This window comes from Glycine soja, chromosome 12 (genome assembly GCF_004193775.1).
Source record: "Glycine soja cultivar W05 chromosome 12, ASM419377v2, whole genome shotgun sequence".
Taxonomy (NCBI): domain Eukaryota; kingdom Viridiplantae; phylum Streptophyta; class Magnoliopsida; order Fabales; family Fabaceae; genus Glycine; species Glycine soja.
In genome coordinates, this window is record NC_041013.1 from 15,091,826 (window position 1) to 15,097,885 (window position 6,060).

The following is a 6,060-nucleotide window of genomic DNA, read 5'->3' on the forward strand; positions in this document are numbered from 1 at the left end:
CCAATTGATCTTTAGACTTATAGTAAATTAAGTTTACTTCTCCACTTTGTTGCATCTTTATCAAATAATAAACCTGGATGTTGAAATGTTTAATCTTCCCATGACACACGGGATTATTTGCAATAGCAATGGCTACTTGATTGTCAACAAAAATTCCAGTTTTGTTCTTTTTAGAAAGTAGAATGTTTGGCCTTGTTGTAGTGAGATACATTAGACATCCAATCAAGCTCCCATAATATCCTTCATCAATGTTATCAACACCTTCTTCCTTGCTGAACTTCTCCTTTTGATTCATTGGTGTGCTAACAAATTTGCATTCCTCCATTTGAAACTTCTTCAAATTTTCTTTTGCATATTTCCTTTTTTTCATGTTTAGCATTCTTTCAAGATGGCAATGACCAAGTCTCTTGTACTTGAATTCCGTGGGTGTGACTTGAGTGAAATAGGTTGTATGCTCCTCCTCTGCTGGATCAAATGAAAAGCTTTTACCTTTCATTTTAACCCTTAGAACTTCCCGGCCAAAATTGTCATAGATAAAGCAATGTTGATGTTCAAAGGACACTTTAAATCCCTTTTTAATCAACTGACCTACGCTTAGCGAGTTTTGGTCAATGTTAGGTACATAAAGAATATCTGATATTAATTTGATACCTGAACACGTTGAAATTGCAACAGTTCCTTTTCCTTTACAGGAATATAGCCACCATTCCCAATTCTGACCTTTGAGACATTAGTTGGCTTCCAATCCTTGAATAGAGTCTTATCATATGTCATGTGGTTCGTACAACCACTATCAATCAACCAACTTTCACTTGATTCACTACTCAAGAAGCATGTAGCCACAAACAGTTGGTCCTCTTCTTCTTGATTAGCAATCTGAGCTCCCTCATCATGGTGATTTTTGTTGGGGCAGATCACCGCTTCATGTCCTATCTGGTTACACTTGTTACATTTTGCACCTTGTCTCCTCCAACATCTGAAAGGTGCATGACCTTTTTTGCCACAATGTCGACAAGGTGGATAATTTTTCTTTTTATCCTTACCTTGGTTGTTTGCACTGTTTTGGCTGCTTGCTGGTTGATTCTTCTTGAAAAAATCCTTTTTACTTTCATCAACTTCATGATGTTTGGCGGGCAAAGCACCTTCGACAACACGATCTTGCCTCATCAACCTTCGCTGCTCTTGAGCTTGCAGGGCATGTAGCACTTCTGCCAATGTAATTTTCGACAGATCCTTTGTGTTCTCCAATGAAGCTATAGATGCTTCATACCTCTCTGGCACCGTTACCAAAATTTTCTCTACAATTCTCGAATCAGTAAAATCACGTCCCAACAACTTTATCTTGTTGGCAATACCTAACAATTTGTTTGAGTATTCTTTGATTGTCTTTGACTCTTCCATCCTTTGAAGCTCAAATTCCCTCCTTAAATTTAGCACTTGCATGCTTCGTATTCTATCATCTCCAGCGTATTCCTCTTTTAGATAATCCCAAATTGCTTTGGGTGATTTAAGAGTCATGATTCTGATGAATATCATTTGTGAAACACCAGTGAACAAACATGACCTCGCCTTTGCCTTCTTCATCTTTCTTTCCTTGTGATTTTTAATTTGGGCCGTGGTGGGATTTTCAGGCAGCGGATATATTTCATAATCCTATTCCACAACATCCCACAAATTCAAAGACTCCATGTAGGATTGCATTTTCACTTCCCAAAGATCATAATTCTCTCCATCAAAGATTGGAAGAGTTATGTGGGAAAAACTTGCTTCACCTTCCGTGGTACAGGTCTCATAAGAATAAGGCTCTCGATACTAATTGTTGGTTTTGAGGAGGAAATTATAAAAAACAGAGGAGAGAAGAGAGACAATACGTATGTGGAGGAAATAGAATTATTCTATTCTAATTCAAATTGTTCTCAGCAACGATACAATAAATAGCAAAAGATAAACTAATTAGATAACAAGATATTAGCAAAACAGAATATTAAAACTAACTTGCTCCTTAAAGATAGTAATCACTTATTGACTAGGCTAATCCATTAAAACTGCCTTACTCCTAAAATATAGGAAATCAACTTATTTATTAAATCTTATCTTAAAAATTGAAAAATAAAATATTATGCAGTTACAAAAGTATATCTTCAACAGGAACCATTTCCGTCATTAGTTGCTCACCATTAACCTCTTCAAATTTCTCTTCAAATTGACTGAAATCAGTTCAAAAGTTCCAAGAATTAAATGGACAATGCATAATCAGATAGATTAGCTAGAAAGTTTTAAGTAAATAATACTAGCCAAGACACTTATACCTGATATGGTAGACATAAATGGGACCCATTTTGCTTCTAAGAATGATTCTCTATCTTCTCTGTGGATAGTCTACATCCTGATGCATATAAAAGCAGCAATTCTCCATCATGCATCTTAAACATTGGTTTTAAAAAGTTTGTGAACATTTCATTAATTTATGCCCTAAACTTACTTCCTCAAGATCAGGGACTTCTAGGGTGGTTTCATGCGGAGCTTTAATTGCTATTAGAGTTTCATTCTGCTTGCAGAAATGAACTAGTATTAATAAAAAGAAAAACCTTAATAATAATAATAATAAGAATTAATAGGAGAACACAACAAAAGCGTTTATAATAACAAGTGATAAGGTGGCACCTAAAGAGAAATGAAATTGGTATAAATTAATAATATAGGGGCAACAACTTACTTTTTCTTATGTAATGGAGGGCAAAGGGAAAATGAATCAAACAGGGAGTAGATTACTTCGGGTTGTTTTCATTTTCACTTAAATTCCTCAGCCTTTCTTGCATTTCCCTGCCAAAAGTTTAGAAAAATCAGCATTGGCCAACGGTTTTAATATATCATATTTCTGTTTTTTTCTATTGCAAAGCAACCATATTACCTTATTTGATCATCTAATCCCTGCTCCTCCAAAGAAAGTTTCTCAATTTTTGTCTGCAAGACAAAGACCAACAACATAATTTACAATATGTTGTAACATGCTACTAACTACAAAGTCAAATTTACAATGATGTTTAACACTTATAGCGAGAAAAGGGACAGAGGATTTTGCAACATGATTCAAGCTTAATATAGGTTTGTGAAGAAAAATCTTACAGAGAAAAGAAATAACAAAAAAAATTAAAGATGAAATGAGAGAAATGGAAGAGAACCTGAAGTTTTTTCCAAATCGATTGAGAAAGAGGTACTTTCAGAAAATGCTTTTGTTTACGCGTCAAAAGCATTAATCTTGTCGAAGTTGTATTGCCTATTCAGTTCTCTAATGTTTTAAGATAAACATTTGAAAGTTGAAAATAATAATTAGAGAATTAATATTCCAGAAATTGTTGCACCAAAAATCACCAATGCATTAATTATTAAAATAAAGAATTTTTTTCATTGAATTACTAATTAGCAAATATGAAAAAATGAAATTTCCGAAAATACCCCCACCAATTTCCGCGCGCGCACACACACACACACACACACACACACACACACACACACACACACACATATATATATATATATATATATATATATATATAGAGAGAGAGAGAGAGAGAGAGAGATTTGTGACTATTAATAAACATACTGATAAATGTTTACTTTTTATTATTATTTGAGAATCATAATAAGAAAAGTAAAATATTTTAATTTAATGATTTAGTATCCTTTTATTTTTAGATTCAATATATTATTTTATGAAACTTTTTTAATTTATCTTATAATACATGAATTAAAATATATTGTGAAAATTAATGTGATGTGTAAGATGATATTTAAAAAGATTAGAATATCAATTCTTTTCGAGCGGTGAAGAGCTAAAATATCCCAGTTGAAGTTCAATTGTCATTATATGTGTATGTATATTGAAAGAGATAATATTGATATATTATGCATTTATCTTTTAAATTTAGGTATATTTTAACGGCTTAAGTATGTTTTTCAAACATGAATATTTTTTTTTTCAAATTACTACTTAAGTCTTTTTATTTTTATCTTGCTACATGACATTTTTTATTTTTTTCATATTTTTTTCCTATGGTACTTGTCATTAATTTTCTTTCATTAAGTGATGATATATCAAACAAAAAGTTACATCATCAATGTCACATAACTGCAATGATCTTCAACTTTTTTATGTCACTAATTTTTTAATTATCTTTTTATAAAAATAAGTTGTTAAAGTCAGATCAGTTTGGCTGATGCTAAAAGCAAAATGCCAACTTGATCTAATTTGCACCGATGACCTTCATGATCTTCGTGACTCCACGTTCTTCTTTAGACACGATTCATCTGGTTTCTAATGATGAAAATGAGTGAACAAGTATGAATTTTGTTCGTCTAGAGAAAGGGAACAAAACCCCTCAATGAATTTCCCAAAATCAATTCGAACCACTTTAATATTTTGAGAAAACTAAGAACGAAAATCACATGGATTTATTGGTGGTGTAAAGGTGGCGACACATGACTCTATGCCAGGTGGTGATGGTGGTGGTCGTGTAGATAGATTTGATGTGGGAGTGAAGGCATTGCGTGCAACTCGATATTGGGTAGTGGCGGTCGTCATAAAACATGAATCTAATGTGGTGGTGAAGGCGTTGTGTGAGACTACAATGGTGGTTGGGTCGCGTGCGATTGAGGTGCTGGTGTTAGGGGGATGTGCCACAGATGGTGGTGGTCACATGGGTGATGGTGGCAGTCAGCAATGGGTGGTGATGGGACACGATGGGTGATGGTGATGGTGTTGTTTGGTTGCAAAAGTGGGTGGGAGCAATTTTTTTTAAAAATTAAAAATAGGCAATGAAATGAAAGGATGACAATTGAGCAAACCCTAAAATAATGTGGCACTGGTAACTTGACACAGGTACCAAAGATAAAAATTTGAAGAAGTCAGGTAGCAAAATTAAAAAAAAATCATAATTTTAAGTAGTAATGTGAGAAGGTACTATGGAAAACATATTTGAACCTATTTTAAAATTACAAAATTTAAATTATTTTAAATTATTAATTGATTTAAATAAAATGTTAATGAAATTAAAGTCTATATTAAATATTTTAATTGCAAAAGTTAATACAAACAATTGTGATGATGGATTATGACAATCATGATCAAATTTGTATTAAGTAACTAATAATTTGAAATATAAATCTTAATGAAACGTTGTTAGAATTTGTAATCTATAGTTTTAAATTGCATTTAATTAACATTTATTATTAATGATTAATATGTACTTAATTGTTATTGATTAAAATTAAATTAGTAAAAAATGAAAGGAAAATATTTCTTGTTATATATGATCGTTAATAACCATCAAACAACAATGAGTTCAAAATGATTGAAGAATTTATCAAATATGTTAGATTATATTTATCGTTACATTATCATATATTTATTAATACATAGAACTTGTGATTTTGATTGATGTGTAATTACCTAATAATCAGTAAATCTTTGACATGTATTAAATATTAATTTTGATTTCTTCATTGTAAATAAAGATGAGATGTGATCATCTAAAACACACATTAGAGCTTATGTTATATTTGATAGAGGAATAATGAAAATCTTGTTCCATCCAAAACGTTGTTTCTGGTGAACCATTCTGCTTGTCATTCTTCTTTTAAAGACTTGTTTTTACGTTCCTGTGAGCCCTTTTACTTGTTTCTCTTCATCTAACAACCTTTTTCTCCTTCTCTAGTTACTTTTACAGCCACTTTCATCTATTGTCACTTTTTTAGTGATCTTTCCAGTCAATAACCCCTCCATTTGAAGCACCTTTCACTGATATACAAGGCAATGTTTACAACATCATGAGCAAACCGTTGACGCTCCCCCAAGCACATCTCAAAGATGTGCCAAACACCTTTTGCGCTAGACACATTTCCGGCACATGGAAGCATGTGCAACCTCCATTTTGGTCGTGCTTCTGGTGATGATGTCGCCTACCACAAATGACCTTAACTCTACAATTTTTGCTACATCAAAGTTGTTCTACGTGTTGCTTCAACAATTATTCTTTGTTTTTCTTTTTCAGGCTTCCCCTC